A 19,275-nucleotide genomic window follows, 5' to 3' on the forward strand; every position below is an offset into this window, starting at 1 on the left:
TGCTCATGTGTTCCACGTTACCTGAGGTCTGTAAGTTCATGTTCTGGTTTGTCTAAACATTGGGAGTTTATTATGACCAATGAGACACTGTAGCTAGCTCGGTAAGGGGTTTGTTGGGTACTAAGGTGAGTTTTGGGTTACCCTAATTCGCTGAGGTTCCAATCCTCTGTGCACAGTTCTGTGGGAGAACAGAAACCCTGCTACAGCTTGTTGTATGAGAAGTGCATTACAATCACCGGACTGAAAAGAATGGTGGATGAAACATAGCCAACGTTGTCACAGAGTACCCTGTGCAGCAAATCCTACAGCCTTTAGTAGTTTTTGAAGTGTTCTTTCGAGAACCAAAAAGTCTATCCAGCACGTTCACCCTAGTTTCAAAGGTAGATATGCGCATTCCAGTCATGGAATATAGGCCTTGAGGCCTCCTTGGGTACTCTCGAACTTTCATCAAAACCTGTAGAACTTGGATTTAACACAGTGATTACGCTAAAGGAGTATGAAAGATATGTCTTCTTGAGCTTCGGGTGGTGGCCATGGAAGGTATTAGTAAAGGTTCACTTATCAAGCATACTGGATTACTCAATACTTTGAAGGAGACAGGGCCTGGAGCAGGTGGCAAAAGCTTAGCCTAGGTGTGCTTTCACAGAGATATCATATAGGTAGAAGGCGGATATTCAAGGTAGTAAGGATACACAAGCAATCACTTCCTCTTCACCAAAGGGCTCAACCCCGGAAGCACTGCACTCACAGAATACTCAATTACTCACTCAACCATCCACAGAACTTCAAACCATACAGGCTCACCCTCAACCTCACACCATGCACACACACTGCACCTCGAAGAGCTTCACTGAATCCCCATCCACAAGCGCGCTCTCTTAAAACTCTGCATGCACACATTCAAAGCCTTACATAACACTGTCCCAAAATGCTACAATAATTGCCTTGGATTTCAGAAACCTTCCAGACACCTCTTCTCAGCCAGGCTCCTACTCGCACTAGTCCCATGTATATGCAGAACCAGAATATGCAGTAGGACTTTCTTCTACCTTGCTCTGAAAGTGTGGAATGACCTGCCTCTACACATCTGTGCCTCCTCTAAGATTCTTAAATTCCTCAAGTAGCTGAATACTTGGCTTTTTTAAATAGGCAAGTCTATGGATCAGTGCCTTCATTAGTAGGAAGCTTCCCAGGTAATACGATGTTTGCCTTAGTTTAAAAGTTTGAGGAGTCTAGGCCTCAAGGCATCCTCAGACACCCGCCACCTCTCATCCTGTCATGTGTTCCGAGGGAGACACTGCATTTTATATGTACACTGGTCTTTCTTAAAGTTGCCTTCACTTTTAGATGATGACTTCTGACACACATTTGCATATGTGACAGTCTGCATAAGTTTCTTGAAAACTGTACTTGTTTACAGAATCAACTTAAGAAGAACACCATCATGCTACCTTGACACCATGTGCAAGGTTTATACATAGGTTCTGCAAATGTGTTTGTTTTTTTCCTACATTTGGCGATAGAGCAATCTATAACACACAAAAAAGGCAGCCTGATCAAGATCTCAGCCCAAGGCAAGGATGCCTTTTAGTTAGAAATAAACATTAGTTTTTGAGTGTTAGCAGATGAGCTGTTTGCTGTAATTGGAGAGGTCTCTACATGCTGATGCTTCAGCCAAGCAGCCTGCTGACATCTCTGCGAGGAGTGTCCAGCTCTTGACCAAAATGGGGTCCTACATTCTTTCCTTTCAGGTAACAGGGGTTGGATCATCCAGTAAGAGGATTCTTGGCAGAACACACACACACCCTATACACTTTGGTTAGGGGCGCATAGTAGGAGTATGACAGATTTCTACACTGTTTTATATGTTTGCATCTATACATTTGTTTTAGCACAATGATGGAACGTTTTTTTGTTCACTGTCCTAACACTTATAATCACCACCGACCAGCTCACCACATCACTGAACCAGAACCCTCCCACCAGATCAACGGACCCCAACCAAGCAGCCAACAACCTCACACAGTGGATCACCAACTGCGCTGATGACCTCGCACCCCTGAAAAACCATCCCAGCAGGCCCGGAAGCAAGAAAGTCTCCTGGTTCAACGACGACCTCAAGAACCCCAAGAAGAACTGCCGTACCCTCGAGAAAGCCTGGCGAAAAAACCCGACCACAGACAACATGACCGCCCTCAAGCACGCCACCCGCAAACACCACCAGCTGATCCACACCACCGAGAAGTCAGCATTCAAGGACTGACTAGACAACAATGCACACAACAGCAAGGAACTCTTCAGCATCGTCAAAGAGCTCTCCAACCCCAGCGCCGGTAACAACGACATCACTCCCTCACAAGACCTCTACGACTCTCTCGCCTCGTTCTTCCACAGCAAGATCGCGGCATACACAACAGCTTCGGCGAACAGACCACGCACCCAACCACAGAACCAACGCCCCCCACCACCACCCTCCGCGCCTGGACCCCTGTCAACACCGAAGACACCATCCGCACGATGAACACCATCCACTCCGGATCACCAACCGACCCATGCCCCACCTACGTCTTCAACAAGGCCGACTCCGTCATCGCACCCCAACTTTGGGACATCATCAACTGCTCCTTCAACACCGCCACCTTCCCGGAAAGCTAGAAGCATGCCGAACTCAGCGCCCTCTTGAAGAAACCCTCAGCAGACCCCACCGACCTCAAGAACTACCGCCCCATCTCGCTCCTCCCGTTTCCCGCCAAAGTCATTAAGAAGACCGTTAACAGTCAGCTTGCCGCCTTCCTCGAGACGAACGGATCCCTCGACCACTCACAGTCGGGCTTCCGAGCCAACCATAGCACCGAGACCGCCCTCATCGCAGCCACTGACGACATCCGAACCCTGCTCGACAACAGGGAAACAGCGGCCCTCATCCTCCTGGACCTCTCCGCAGCGTTCGATACTGTCTGCCACCGCACCCTAGTACAACGCCTCAGCAACATCGGAATCCAAGAGAAGGCACTGGAGTGGATCATCTCGTTCCTCGCCGGAAGAACCCATAGAGTCCGCCTCCCCCCATTCAGATCCAAGGCCACCGAAGTCATCTGCGGCGTACCACAAGGATCATCACTCAGCCCCACCCTCTTCAACATCTACATGAGCCCCCTCGCAGCCATCGCACGCCAACACAACCTCAACATCATCTCCTACGCTGACGACACCCAGCTGATCCTTTCCCTCACCAACGACCCTGCCACCGCCAGAACCAACCTACACGAAGGGATGAAAGAAGTAGCTGAGTGGATGAAGAACAACCGCCTGAAACTGAACTCAGACAAGACGGAAGTCCTCATCCTTGGATCATCACCCTCTGCCTGGGACGACTCCTGGTGGCCCCCGGCCCTAGGCAGCGCACCCAAACCAACGGACCATGCACGCAACCTGGGCTTCATCCTGGACTCCTCCCTCCCAATGACCAGACAAGTCAACGCCGTCTCATCATCGTGTTTCAACATCCTACGCATGCTCCGAAAGATTTTCCGATGGATCCCCACCGAAACCAGGAAGACGGTCACCCAGGCACTCGTCACCAGTCGACTGGACTACGGAAACACCCTCTACACCGGAACCACAACCAAACTGCAGAAAATACTCCAACGCATCCAGAACGCCTCCGCACCACTCATCCTGGACATCCCCCGACACAGCCACATCTCCGGACACCTGAGAGACCTGCACTGGCTCTCCGTCAGCAAAAGAATCACGTTCCGTCTCCTTACCCACGCACACAAGGCCCTCCACGACCTAGCCCCAGGGACCTCAACAACCGCCTGACCTTCTACACTCCCACCCGCCAACTGCGATCGACCAACCTCGCCCTCGCCGCGGTTCCACGCATCCGAAGAGCCACCATGGAAGGAAGATCCTTCTCCTACCTGGCAGCCAAGACTTGGAACTCCCTCCCCATCCACCTCCGTCGTACCCAAGACCACCTCTACTTCAGGAAGCAACTCAAGACCTGGCTGTTCGAGCAGTAGCGGACCCCCCTCCCCCAAGCTCCTTGAGACCCTCTGGGTGAGTAGCGCGCTATACAAATTTCCTGATTGATTGATTGATTCATTTGTTTCAGTCTTTGGATCATTGCAGCACATTTATTTTATACAAGAATTACGTTGGTTTAATAAATATTTAAAATGTCCCACTGTGTATTACTTGTATATTTCTCTGAGAGGAAGTGAGCACAAGTGACTGAGCAAAAGGGGTTGTATATCTTTTACCACGATTTATTGGGGATCAGGGTTGTCATGTTCAGTAGTTGCCAGAACCATTTGATATCTGCCTAGGGTTAGAGGTACTGATGGTGGCACTATGAACTAGCAGTGTGTGGGATCAGTCTGTCACCATCGCAATGGTTAAGCTGTCCACAAACTCAGAGTCCTACTATAGGGAACTCACAAATTGAAAGGAATTGGATTTTGCTCAGTGAGTGCACTAAAGACACATGAAAGACATGTCTTCCTGAGGCACACATTTGGTGAAAATTGTGCCACACCACGAAGGAGCATGGTTCGGATACAAAAGGTGTTTTGGGCCTGGTCAGCGCATACCTTCAGACTTAGAAGAAGTAAACAAAGACAGGCAGCCAAAGCTTAAGAAAATATTTCCTTCACTTTGAGTTCACTCTTATGTCACACAGGGTGACACAAGCCAACTCAAAGGCTTATTTGTGATTTATAAATAAATCCACAACAAGACTTCATTTGCATGCTCTTGCATGGCTTTGTAAACACATGTTACATAATGCAGTGCTGTGTGCTTTGTTATGTTATATTTCTTAGTAATAGGCATTCCATGGGTAGAGCATGGGAGTTCCCATGCATCCATCCACAAATTTCACACATTTCCAAATTTACTAATGTTTGTAAAGGTAGAACTTCAAAAACCTGGTATGAAATATGTTAATGTCTCTTTGGTGTTTCCTCCTTCTGTGTATGGTCCCTTCAGCATCACACATTGGAAGCCGAAAATGCAACTCCAGATCGTTTTTGTACAGGAAGGTACCATTCCTGCACAAAAACAATTTTGCTGGTAATGCAGGCACACTTGCAACATGGCACAATGGTGCCTGCATTGGCGGTAAGTAACCACAAGTGCACCAGCTCTGGGAAAGACCTGAAGAGTGCCATAACTTTGTAGATATGGTGCTCTTGAGCTCTTTCTATTTACATAACTTGCCTTGCTGCACTGCATTGCATGAATTGTTAGTAAATCTGCTCCTCGTGCTTTAGAAAATGTACACACCTTTGCAGCATGGTGCATGGGTGTGTACGTTGAAGCATCGCTGTCAAAAGTGTGTCAACAAGAGAAGAAAACAGAACAGAGGGGTTGGGCGTGTATCAGGTGATGAAGTGCAAGAAGCTGACCATAAAATCACCTATTCTGTGAGAAATAACTGATTGAAAATAAAGATTGTTTTCAAAAACTAAATACTTGGGGCCTCATTTATGAGGCCTTGCGTGAGTTTTGCGCTACCGATGCGTCACTTTTTGTGACGCATCGACGGCGTAAAACATGCCTCCTGATGCGCACTATTTACAAAGAGACGCATCTAAGCAGATGCGTCACTTTGTAAACCCCTGCGCTACATTATACCTGCGTCAGGTATAATGTATGCAGAGGGGGCGTTCACCCGCAAAAAGCCTTGTAATAGTGACGCAGTGAAATCTATGAGATTTCACTGCGTCACTTTTAGGACGCTGTTGCGTCAAAATCTTGCGCCTGCCTCACAGCAGGCGTTAGACTGACGTAAGCCCTTTCACATGGGGCTTTCCCCATGTGAAAGGAAGCATTGCTGGAGTTGCGTCACTTTTGTGACACACTCCAGCAATGCGTCACTTTTGCGCCTACAGATACGTCAGAAATACTGACGTATCTGTAACTCCTTGCGACATGATGCGTCATATTATAAATATGAAGCATCAATCATGTCGCGGGGAGAGTGCAGTGAAAAGTGACACATCGCTGTTTTCACCCAGCGATGCGTCACTTTTCATAAATGAGGCCCTGGCTTCTTGGACTTCATCACCTGATGCACGCCCAACCCCTCTATTTTGCTTAGGATCTGACTTACAGAGGTATCACCTGATGAGAGGCGCAGAAACAGCAGTCCACCATCAAAGTATCTCTGTAATTAAGAGTGGAAAACAGCATTGTAAGACATTGGGTTGTTGGTTGACTGGGGGGTGAGCTCTGGTCAAGCAACAGCCACAATTATTTGCAGGGTGAACCACACAAAGGGCCTGATCATGATAGCGGTGAACCCGCCCACAGCAGCCTGCCGGTGGCGGGTTAACCGCCACTGTGCGATCATTCTCTGCCCGCCAGTTAAGAATGGCAGGAGGAGTGCTGGTGGATGGAAAGCCCGTCTGCCACAGAACCAACACAGGCAATCATTACGATTGCCTGCCGGTCCTGGCCAGCATACCTAGAATGGTGGCAGTGCCTAGCAGGCACCATCCGTCACATTAGGATGCTGCATTCCGCCAGCCTTTGAATGGCGGTTCCTCCACCATTCAAATGTTGGCTGAGATTTACTTTGGGGGCCTGATATGGGCCTCCCTTGGGCAGGGGCAATGCAATTGTGTAATTGGGGGGCACAGTTTTCTGCACCAGGTAGCAGGCACCTTGTGGTGCCTGCCACGTAGTGCAGCGAAATGCACAACATGCATTTTTGCCATTGCAGCGGCTGCTGCAGCCAACAGCTCCCCGCAATGGTAAACACGCACTATGCGACCGCCACAGTGGTGGTCGCATTATAATTGTATGTGCGGGACTCCCACATATGGCTGAGCGGTCCCAATTCCCATGATAATGGCGGACGGACTCAAGTCTGTCCGCCATCGTAATCACCCCCAAAGTCACTAAATTGACCTGTGCATAACCTTGGGTAGCTTGACCCTAAAAGCAGTTAAGCTTAACTTAGAGGTAAGGTGTAAAGTATTTATGCAGCACACAAATAGCAATCAAGTGAAAACACAACACAAGAAAAATCCGAATCCAAAGTATTTGACACTAAAACAACAAAATCCAATCAATAGAACTGGAGTTACGAATTTCGCCTATAAGATCCAACCGCCAACATCTAGTCATGCGAGACCAGGTCAAAGTTGCAAATAGTGCCAGACCACAAAGGAGCACAGTTTGGATACAAAAGGTGGATTGGGCCTGGTCAGCGCTTACCTTCGGACTTAGAAGAAATACTGAGAAAAGGTGTCTGAGAAGGTAAAGTTCAATGGAGCAAGGCTGCAGGAGTTGTCCAAGAAGGAAGCATCATCGGATGGTCAAAGCTGTGGTGAAGATTTCTACGTTGGCACTTAGTCATTGAAATAAAAGTTGAAAATCTCAAGAGGTCAGATGACCCTTTAACAAAGGACAGCTGATGAGAATTTGCTGCTGAAGAGAAGAATGTAAAAAGAACAATTCATGGACATAATGCTGAACAATGTCAAGCCTTCACCCCAGTACAACAATCTGGGTCTAAATCCATCATTTCTTTGCTCCCCATGCCATTCCATTTTAAACTCAGCCGTATGCAAATCAGTCCTGACTCAGCTCCACATGGGAACAGTCCAGGCCAAACTTCCAGGCCAGTTCTTTCCTGGACCAGAAACAAGCAACTTGGGACCGATTTCATGGTATCACCCCTTATCATCCATGCCATTCCAGTATAAACACAGCCATATGCAAATCAGTCTTGACCCTGCTCCACATGAAAACAGTCCAGTCTAAATTGCCAGGCCATGTCCACCCTGTAACAAGCATCCTGGGACCGTTAGAGGGGTATCACCCCTCATCAGCCAGGCTAGCTTGACTCCAGTGGCATTGAGAGCACAGGATCCACGTCTGGGCATACCCATCCGACTTGGGTGCCAAATGCAAAAAGAACAATTAATGGACAGAATGGTAAACAATGTCAAACAATCACCCCTGTACAGAGATCTGGGCATAAATCCAGAGGTTTTTTGCACTGCATGGCATTCCGATTAAAACCCAGCCATATGCAAATCTGTCTTGACCCTGCTCCACATGATGACAGTCCAGCCTGAATTGCTAGGCCAGGTCCTCCTTGGACCGGAAAACAAGTATCATGACACTGGTTTTGGGGTATCACCCCTCATCAGCTAGGCTAGCAGGAGAAGCTGCAAAGTCAATCCTAGCAGCAAAACACATTGGGCGGATAGGCAAACAGGTTGCTTTCATTGTCCTCCTGGTTCGCAGAGCAGTTTTTGCCCAAAAGTCATCAGTTGTGGGATTTGGCCATCTGTACACCTTTAGCACCACAACCAAGGGTCCAGGACTGGTGGGTACACCTCCTGGGAGTTCAGGACTTACTGTAGCTGGGTCCAGGTGTGGGTTCAAAGCAGTGGAAGCCTTTTGTGCCGCTTTGACTCTGGACAGGAGGCCAGCAAACTTTCCCTTCAAGTAACTTTGGTAGTCCTGGTAGGCGTGCTCAACATCTAGCCTCTGAGGATTCAAGAAGGTTCCAGACAGCAAGGCATTCATTCTAGGTACAGCAGTGGTCTTGCAGAGTGCACAGCAGGTCAGAGCAGCAGGTAGACTTCAGAGACTCCTTCCAAGGGTCCATTAGTGAACAGAAGAGTGAGTCTAAAGGTCCTATTTTTATATGTTGGTACCCTTCTTCTGGAAGATGGGAGAAGATTCTGGAAAGGTTAGTTGAAGTGCATGGGAATTTCAGACTCACCTGCCTTGGCTCCAAGCTGGCTGTAGTGAAAATGTGAGGTTGTTAGGATACTTGCGTGAAGGCAGAGCACAGGCCATTCAGTTGGAAGTAGATCAGTGCTCAGCTCTGACCCCTATCCTGCCAGCAGATGGCCCATTCAAGCACACTTAATTTTACAATTGTGTGACTGTCTCGGAGGAATTCACAAAGTCTAACTGTGGATTACACCCATTCATGTGACTCTTGAAGGCTGCCTGGCACAAAAGGGCTAGGGGCAGAAAAATGCCAACTTTCTAAAAAAATTACACCGAACACAGGGTCAGGCTCATAAGGTCAGTTAGGCTGAGCCACCTTAAAGTAACACAAATGCACCAATGTCAAACCTGACTCACCCTTTGAAATTCTAACTAATCCACACACTATATTTAATAAAAGTGATCAATGTTTAATCTTTTTTGCAACATTATACAGACACTTTCATTTTTGTATTATTTTCTTCAGACATAAAAGACAAAATGCAGAATTACATCACATATATTCTTCCCTCCCACCAACAAAAATTCCTACAGAAAAGGTAGGCCTCTTACAGGTCCAAGCGTACTACCCAATAATCAGACATCAAAACATCCCGTAGAAGGTGAATGCTCTCCATTTTGAAATGGTGGCATACCCATCAACAATTGGGGTCGGTCAGGATGATTACAGGCCTGAACCATTTGTCCTTTTTTCACCCTGGAAAATATTGCTTAAAAATCCCCTTGGGTGAAGGACTTATCGGATAATGGCCCCTTTCTCTAGGAGGTTCATGACTTCCCTGTTTAACACCTGAGCCCTTTCCTTTGAGAAGATTAAAGGTCTGGGACGTGTGTGTTGATGAGGTGTACCATGGAATTCCATCTGAAATCCACTCACGGTTTGCAGTACCTATGCGTCCCCTGTAATGGTGGTCCATTGTTGGCCGAACCATTTTAATCTGTCCCCTACCCCTGGTAAGGAAAAAGGGATATTTCTTACTGGTGGTTCTACCAGGTGCATTGCTGGCACAACGGAAGTTAGATTTGCCACTAAATCGTCTGCTGCGACCTCTCTAGGGATAGAACCTTCAAAATATTCTGTAGTCCTGCCACTGCACTGCTTCTGGTTTGCTTATGAGGGTTGAAGGTGAATAAGCTGCCGCAGAAGGGCCCCCTACCTCTTCTGGCCCCTCTGAATATTTACTGACTGAAAACTTTCTTAATGGATTGTTGGCCTTTGTCTAGGGAAAAAAAAGTATACACAAAGCAAGACAGCTCCTTTATTAAAGGCTCTCCAAAGAGAACACCATTTGCCACCCAGCCTGCTTCGGTTGTGGCAAGAGAGCCGCGACACTCCATTGACAATGTGCAATTCAAATTACCAAGAAAGCACAGGGCCATTTGAGCCCACCCAGATATAATTGTGGGTCAATTATATGGCTTGCTTCCCTCACGCCCATCGCCATATTCAATATTTTTGTTAATGGACCCAGTACTTAGAGGATCTTATTCTGGGTGGGCCGCCAGGAACGGTCCAAGCCTTTTTGGGGATTTTAAAGAATTTTTTTTTGAAGGTGGCTATTCATGGATCAATGTCAGGTGTGCGTGCCACCTTATTAGCCAGGGAGGTCCTGGGGCAATCCACTATCAAGTGGCTTCGGACCTCTTTTACCATGGGTTTCCTAATGCGGCTGGCCATGTGTTATGAAAAATTAGCTGCAAGGACCCAGTTCATGGAGCTGGGATGGTAAATGTTTTTGAGGTTGATCATGCCCGTATTACCGAGGAGTCTTGGCCAGTAGTGCAATTCAGTCTGGGTTTTTTGGTCCCCCCTTCAGTCGCCAGGGTCTGCTTGGGCGTGGTTCATCACCTGAATCCTCATCAGGATCGTCTGTGTCATCCCTAGTATTGTCATCAGCCCTTGTTGGGGGCAGGGATCGTCCTCTGGGTCAATACCCAAATGGGAATTGGTCTGAGCTATTTTGTCTAATCACCTTTTTAGGAAGGCCTGGGGCATTGTCTCAAAGGCATCAGATGCCAGAACTGTTGCTTTCATGGTGGGATTGGGCCTGTCTTTGCCCTTGCCCTCTGAAGCCCCCACAGCACCCGTAGGAGGTTTTAACCTTCAGTCCTTTCCAGGTGGGAGTGCTACACTGCACCTCACAGTCAACTCGATTATGGGTTGGCCCAGTAGTTCTAGGGCCAAACAGACCATGCTTTCTAATTATGAATCTATGATCAATTTGAAGAAACAGTCGCACTCCAATTTGTGGAAAAGAAGTTCCTCTGAATAAGTTAAACTTTTTTTCAATAGAGTTGATCCTGAGGTTTGGGTGCTGCAGATTGTCGCCTCCTGTACTTGAGGCGATTGAGTAGATTACTTGGAAGAGTGCCCTTCACTCGGGAAGAGCCAAATCTATAGCACTCTTGAGCAAGCCAGTCGCTTTTTATGGATTGTTTTACACACTTTTTGACTTTCGAAATAAGTTTATTCAGTCATGGTTCAAATCATAAAGTGGGGGCACCCTGGTCATATTAGAAAACGATTTTTACAATGAAAATGTGGAAGCACATGTCACTGACAATTTACTGTACATGGAATTGAACTTTAATCCAACCAAAGAGTATAGCAGACTGTTGGATGCCATTGTTGATAATGCAGTAATGATGAGAACCATCACTGAATGGGACAAAGAATTTCTGACCAAAGAAAATCCTAGCAAACCATATCTATATATGGTTCCAAAAATTCATAAAAATGTACAGAAACCTCCTTTCAGACCCATCGTAAGCACACGGAACTCTATACATGAACCCATAGGGAAATGCATCGATCAGCACCTGCAACCAAGCATTCAAAAAATGATGACATATCTACAAGACACAACATAGTTTCTAAAATAAATTCATGAGATTAAATTAGACAATCAAACTCAATTTACCCTATGCACCATTGATGTGAACTCTCTGTATACCTCAGTCCCGCATGATTTGGGACTACAAGCCATGGAATCTTTCTTAGTTAACAGTGATGAAAGCACAGATCTTGAAGTGTTTCTGATGGATCTCAGGAAATTTTCACTTCTACACAGCTACTTGTTGGGAAGGATAGATACTATACCCAACTGTCTGGAGTTGGCATGGGCAATTGTGCAGCCCCAGCACACGCGAAGCTCTTTATGCACCTTTTTGAGTTGGAAAACATTCTATCGGAAACTACTTGGCAAGACAAATTAGTATATAGGTATAGACAATATTTTCTTCATTTGGAAAGGGGGAGCAACAGGTTTACTTTAGTCTCTAAGCCAGCTCAACACTAACCCTAGGCAAAGAACTACGCTGCGCTCGCGTAGTTTGCATAGCTTGAGCTACTTCGCACTACGCGAACTGCACGTAGCACAGTGCAAACACGGGTAGCATAGCATAGCGTAGTGCAGCGGTCATTTTTTGCTTGCTCACAGTCCTCAAAGTCAAGTTGGCGACCGCGAGCAAGCAAAATGACATCCTAGCGAGACTCTTTCCTTGTTTGCGATCACCAACATCAAGTTGCCGATCGCGAGCGTGGAAAATAAACCTCTAGGCGAGATTTTCAACGTGGGGAGGTCAGGTTTCTCATTGTGATGAGAAACTACCAGTCCGCATTGAGAAAGCTGCTGCTCGAGTAAAAATCTACTCGAGCGTCAGAAAACTACAGCTCGCACTGTGCAAGATACCGTTTTCAATAATTGCACAGTGCCGGATGCTTATCCACACTGTGCAATCATTGAAAACGGCATCCTGCACAGTGTGAACTGGGTACTACGCAGTTCGCGTAGTGCAATGCGTAGCTCGCGAAGTGCGAAGTGCACTTTGCGTAGCAAAGCGTAGTGCTACTTCGCGAACTACGTCCAGCCCTACTCAACACCATTGACGAAAGAATTCAATTCACCCATACCTCAGCAGGTAAAGAATTGCCTTTCGAGACGTTGACATTCAATTACACAACAATTAATTGGTTATTTCAGTGTTCATTAAACCAACTGACCGGAATAATTACCTACACTACCACAGCTTTCATCAAATGAGTTTGAAAAAACATCTTCCTTACTCACAATTACTGAAAGTACAACGCATTTCATCAACAGACACTATATACAAAGAAAATAGTGAGCAGATCAAAGACAAAATCAAACAAAGAGCATACCCCATGTCTATCTTGCAGGAAGCTGAAAATAGAGTATGTTAAACGAGAGAGCACAGTTACTTAAACCCAAAATACCCACAAGTGCCAACGAGGAATGACCAATATTCGTGTCTAAATTTTCTACGAAGAGCACCAAAATTAAACGCACCATTCTGAAATACAGGCCATTACTTCAGGCAGAAAGTGACTTTAAGGTAATATTTCAACCTTTTTTGCTTACCAACGACCTAAAAATGTGAAGTAATTACTCAATGAGAAATCCAACTCACCCAATTAAACATATAAGGGCACCGTTCCATGCGTGGAAATTGTAACAGCATTATTCGAGGCACCACATTAACACATCCCACTCAAGGGAACCCCATCAAATTAAAAGTCAACGCAACATGTGACACGAGTAACGTTATATATCTGCTCAAATGCCCATGTGGTTTGGCCTATGTGGGCAAAACGGAAAGAAAAATTAAAACTCATTTGACAGAGCATAAAAGCAACATACGAACAAAGAACCTCAAATCAACCGTGGCCACTCACTTTTCTGAGATGAATCATAATATCAGCCAACTTCGGTATATGATATTGGAACAAGTAACAGAGTTTGAAGGAAGAGCCAATAAGACATCTTTGCTTCAGCGAGAAATATATTGGGTACACATACTGAACTCATTGCACCCAAAGGGGTTAAATGAAAGACTTCAATGTAGCTGTTTTTTATAATGAGATATTGATCATAGCATGTCCCACTTTATAGCTATTTCCTGTGAAATTCATGCACTGTGTGTTTTACATTTAATTATTATCATTTTTATTGTTCTATTCACTTTAGTCTTCACCATCTTTTACGCCCACCTTTGGAGCTTGTTCTTTTCTTTTACATCCTTATTTCTGCATGTGTCTTCAACACGCACGCTACAATTCTTATTACTATGTGGAGCACTTGAATTCTAGCCACTTGTATGGAACCGAGCGCTCTTTCAGGGTTTAAGGTTGCCTCGGCAATGTTCTTCGTATCTCGTTACTGACCACTACTACAGATAAGTGAATTCCTGACGCTTGCATGGAACAGTATGCCATCTTAGCATCTACAGTTGCCTCCCCAACGGCCTTAGTCCCGCCTCACTGTCCATTACTAATCACTGGTACACTTCTGGGTACTAGTCACATATAATTCTGGGGCAATTCAGGTCTCGCTTTCACGCAGCGACCTGAACACGGCGTTACACTCGACCGGCTTCACATGCATGGGTTATGAAGACCCACTATTTTTGCAAGCTTTTGCACGGTTTGTCACTGGTTGGGATAATATGACCGGCGCTATGCCGCTATCACATCTTTTCCTCCGCTCACTCTGGTATGCTGTTAGATCCTATGCACAGAACAATTTTTATTCAAGTGTTAAAGCAATTTTTATCCAGCGTTAAACACGCTGACATTAACGTTTAACTCTACGTACACTATGTTGTAAGCGCCTGCTTCTATGTCACTCATGTTTGTTTCTTCCCAGCTAGTAAGCACGCTTACTAGCTGGCACCATAGGCTCGAACCATAGGCATTCTTACGCTAGCTATCCGGCACCCGGTGGTGATTAGTACGAGTTCTCTTTTCACCCGCTTCCTTTTTCACACGCTCCTTTTTTTAAATTACACAGCACTACTTTTCTTTGCATTCGTCAGCTTCTTGGATTTACACCCATTTTGTTTCCTTTCCAGGGATTACCCCCTGACACACACTGAGCTCAATGACAGACCCTCCATTATCTGAAGGAGAAGTTGTCAGAGATGTGGCGAGGAAATTCAGGAATGATGTGATGGAGTGGCGTGCCTCCTTGCCAGAGTTGCGAGTGATCAATGCCCCCTACTGGGTCTCTGGGGCACCGTGTGTCCCGTTACCGGAAGAAACTTTGGAATACCTCTCAAGCCTACACCCTCCTGCTGGGAGAAGCGGACTCACATCCAAACAAGGCAGCGCTGGAGAAAACCCCTCCCTGATACTCCCTGTTATGGAGTTGATTTGTGCGAGGGGGAAAAAGACCGTGCAGCTACAGGGCCAGACGGGGACCCAAAACCGGCACTGGCTAAGTGCTTGGCCAGCCCCCATGGGTTTGGGGGTGCGGCCGAGCTGTTTACCAGGGCCCGTTTCTGCTGATTTCGTTACCGCGGCTGATGAAAAATGGTCCTGTAACACAATTGGCCCACGGGGCCCAACACCAGCCCCCAACCCTGGCGGCCCACCTGGAAAATGTCTTGTGCCCGCTATGGCCAGTCCGGCCCTGTGCAGCTAACGGGCACGGTCCAGCTTAAGGCCTGATTATCGATACAGGCGATAATTAGAAAAAAGTGTAGACCACACATAAAAAAGCCAACAAGCGGTAACAAGCATTCAATCCTTTAGAAAGAGAAAAAAATAACTCCATATGTCCTCATAAACAAAACAGCCCTCAGGCTTAGTTTAGCGGTATGAAGGAAACCACTTATCTAGCTCCTGAGCAGCGAAGAAAGAAGAAGTGTGCTATTCCTTGATATTGCTTATGTAGGACGGACTATGGTTTTGTTTACTGTTTGCAAAGACTCATGGGATTTGTAGTCTGTGTTCAAATATGTTGTTCTTAAGGCTGCTAAATGGAATAAGTGGAAAGAGGTAGGCATAATCTTAGCCTCCAATCGTGACATAGAATTCTAGTTGCAAACCACTGATACACAATCCAGAGAATAGCAATTTTGAAGAGACGCCCAAAATATACCGCTTCCAAAATGTGATTCAGTATACATTTCTAAATCCTGTTTAGGAGTCAGTAAAAGTTTTTGGACTCCTAAAATAGGTTTAGTATATACCAAATAACTTTTTAGTGGTTGCAAATCCTTTGATTTTGTGAATCGGAGGGATTGCTACTGGTACACATTTGAGTGTTTCTGGCCATATATTGTTATGCAAGTCACTAATAGGTCTGCATAATCTCTTTAATAGTTTCTCAGATATGCAAAGAAAGCAAACATAAATATTGTAAATCAAAGTATATGGCATATAACTCCAACAAAAAAATTGCATCTAGAGGCATCCTGTTAGAAGAGGTTGCCATGTGGTTAAATAATAGGAAAAAAGTATTATTCTCCTTAAACTCCTCTGTCATAATTGGCAAATGTTTGAATAATTTCCAGCATTTTGCATTGTGACTGTTACTGGAAAAGCCTGAGATTCAGATAAAAATGCTCTCACAGGAAGAATAGCAAACAAGCATGAATACGAGCGGCTGTTGTTCACTTAACACGCGATTTTACACTTCATTTAGAACAAAATGCATCCCCACATATAAAGTGAATGCAAGAATACAATTTGTGCTAAAATAAAAATAGCACAACATACAGTATTGTTGTTTCGTATAATTTCTGGGGCATTTGGCATAATTTTTGCAAATGAAATTACGCAATTCTCACACAAGCATTGTCATAGCATAGGTGTAATTGTGCAATTAAGCACAAAGTGATATATAGCAACACATCTCTTCGACATGCATGTGGCTCTGATCAGAACAGCACCTATTCATCATGATGGACTTAAAGTGCACTTTGTTGTCAACAACTAAAACACTTTTTGAAGAAAACTGCTGACACTTCCCAAGAGCCTGCAATCAATCTCAATGCATATATAACTAGTTACTGAGAATGTAGATTCTGCCCCCTCCTTTAAACCTTTGACATATTGGATCCACAGGTTCAACAGGTTCCATGTAGGAGGAGTAGTTTATTATGTGCACGTTTGAGCTACATCAGTTCTCTCATGTCCACTGCATTTAGCAAACCTGGGCTTTTATGTTTTTATAGAAGGATCCAATGTTAATACCACAAAGTGGAATGTCAAACCAGAATAAGACTTTCTTGGCAGTAGATTCGTGCATATTAAAGTATCTACTTTTGGAATAGTCAATTTAATGCAGTTTTTTTGTTAAACAAAGTCTCCCCCTCCCCTGAGTTTGACACATACCAGATAAATTAGAACCACTGTGACACTGATCAGTTGGAGAATGGGAGCTGTATATTCCTACTCCTGTTCTTGCTGCTTGATTACAGAAATGTGTCAAAGGGCCCCTTTTTGCAAAGTCATCCCTGTTTGGTAATGGCTGGTATTGCTGTTTTTTTGTAACTCTGCACATTGGGGCACTCCTGTCCAGGCTCCACTGTTTGTGCTCTGACCCCTCAGAAACAAAAAATTGGTTAATACCAAAATTATATAGTCAACTTTAAAGTGAATCTACTATGAATGGTGCATGAAATGTTCCATTTCATTCACCAATGGAATGTAATGTACCATTTCATGCACCAATGGAATGGGAAATAAAATGTAACATGTGGACTGCTGCACTTACAGTGCCATCCACAAAAGATGTCTTAAGGCCTACCTGTGTAGCGTGACTACTGCAGCTTTTTAAATCTAAAGGTGAACCTATCAAAATAAACCTTATGATAGGAAAAAAACATACTTTTAAATATTATATAGGTCACCCCAGGTAAGCCCTGTACCTCACAAGGTAGGGTGGTTAGTATTTATAATTGGTACATAAAAGAATTTAGTGTTGGCATGTACCTAGAGTAGCCCTCAAAAGCTACTTCAACTGTGAATGTCTATTGCAGTCTGATGAGAAAAATTTGAGTTCAGAATAAAATAAAAACTCTTCTAACTTTCGGTTGAAACAAGTTACTGGAATAATTTAAGCACTAGCGATGAAGTCGGATTTTCAATATTTAGAAATGGGACTTTTAAAATGTTAAACTCTGTCTGCCTGAACCTCCAGTCAGTTAATTAGCATTAGCCTGCCAGCAGCTGGCCTGTCAATGCTTCTCCTTGATGACATATGAAATCTTCTCCCAGAGCAGGGAAAAATACGAAGGCCTTTTGGCAGGAACATCTGGGTAAGAAGTATGTTACAAATATCAGCTCTGGAATGGCAACGGCAGAAGGGCAACTGGGCAAGGATTAGGATCTTCAATAACTTGAATTAGAACACCAGGGTAAGGCCTACCTCTTCGTAGTTAGGTGTAATGAGAGACCCGGAGATGGAAAGTCTTTTGTTTCCTGGGCTCTCCAAAGCCAGTTTGAGAATTCATCCTGGAAGAGCTGAGGAGGAGGGGACTTCTCATTTCCCTAACAATGCCGCAGCCTGGCACACAAGCCTCCTCCAAGGGCAGCAGGCCTGTGCCATCTTGAACTTTACATAGAATAGTGCCATGTGGAATAATTTCCATGATGGCAAACAGAATGTGCTGCAAAAGTGAGAATGTTTGGTCTTGGGCACTTTTTCTTCCTCATTGTTCATTGATTGTTCAGAAATCACGCACACCAACAGGGTAATTATATCCTACAAAGGTGGGACCAGTCCCCTAGCTCGTCAGTTCACCTTCTAGACCTGTGAAAGAATAGAATAAGATGGAACTTGCTGTTCTAGAACTGTGTATAGACCTGAATGGCTGCCATTGCTCCCACTCATACAGAGGACTACACAACAGACTCCAATGGCTCACCTCTTGTGTGGTTAAAGGGACAGAACACACATTTTGCCTTCTTTTTGTTTTTGCTAGCCTTAGAACTCTGCACACTTTTCCACTGCTGACCAGTGCATGTTCTCACTCTGAAAAACATGCTAACATTGGCTTGTCCCCATATGGAATGTTTAATTTACCTGAAAGTTCCTAGTAAAGTAGCACTACATGTGCCCCGGGCCTGTAAATTAAATTGATTTATTTATTTATTTATTGACATTTGTTGAGCGCGGCGAATACCCGTAGGCGTCTCGGCGCTGACTTAGGGGATGGATCAGTATTTAAAAGACCTTACAAGAGTAGCACTATTGGCCAAATAACCAAATCTTAAGTTGTTTGCGAAATATAAAAAGGGAAGGGCTGGTCCTAATGTGGAGAGGAAGGGTGTTCCAAAGTTTGGGGGCGGCAACCAGAAATCGCCTGTCACCCCAAGTAACTGTTCTAGTACGAGGCACAGCTAGGTGGTTGTGATGAGAGGAACGAAGGGAACGGGTTGGGATATAGTGATCAAGATTGTGTATAAGAAAGTGGGGGCCTTGGTTATTGAGAGCCTTGTAAAGAATACACAGTGATTTAAATTTGATGCGGCTGCGTATCGGCAGCCAGTGGAGTTCCCTGATAGTGTTTGAAACCGATGCAAACTTGGGAAGTCCCGCCAGCATCCGGGCGGCAGCATTTTGGATTGACTGCATCTTGTTAGTCACCCGGGATTGTGCATTTAGGAATAGAGCATTACAATAGTCCAGTGCAGACAGGACTAGTGAGCTGACCAGAGTTCTCCCAGCAGTGTCAGGTAGGTAAGGTAGTATTTTCTTG

Source organism: Lissotriton helveticus, chromosome 4_1 (genome assembly GCF_964261635.1).
Source record: "Lissotriton helveticus chromosome 4_1, aLisHel1.1, whole genome shotgun sequence".
In the NCBI taxonomy this organism is placed as follows: Eukaryota; Metazoa; Chordata; class Amphibia; order Caudata; family Salamandridae; genus Lissotriton; species Lissotriton helveticus.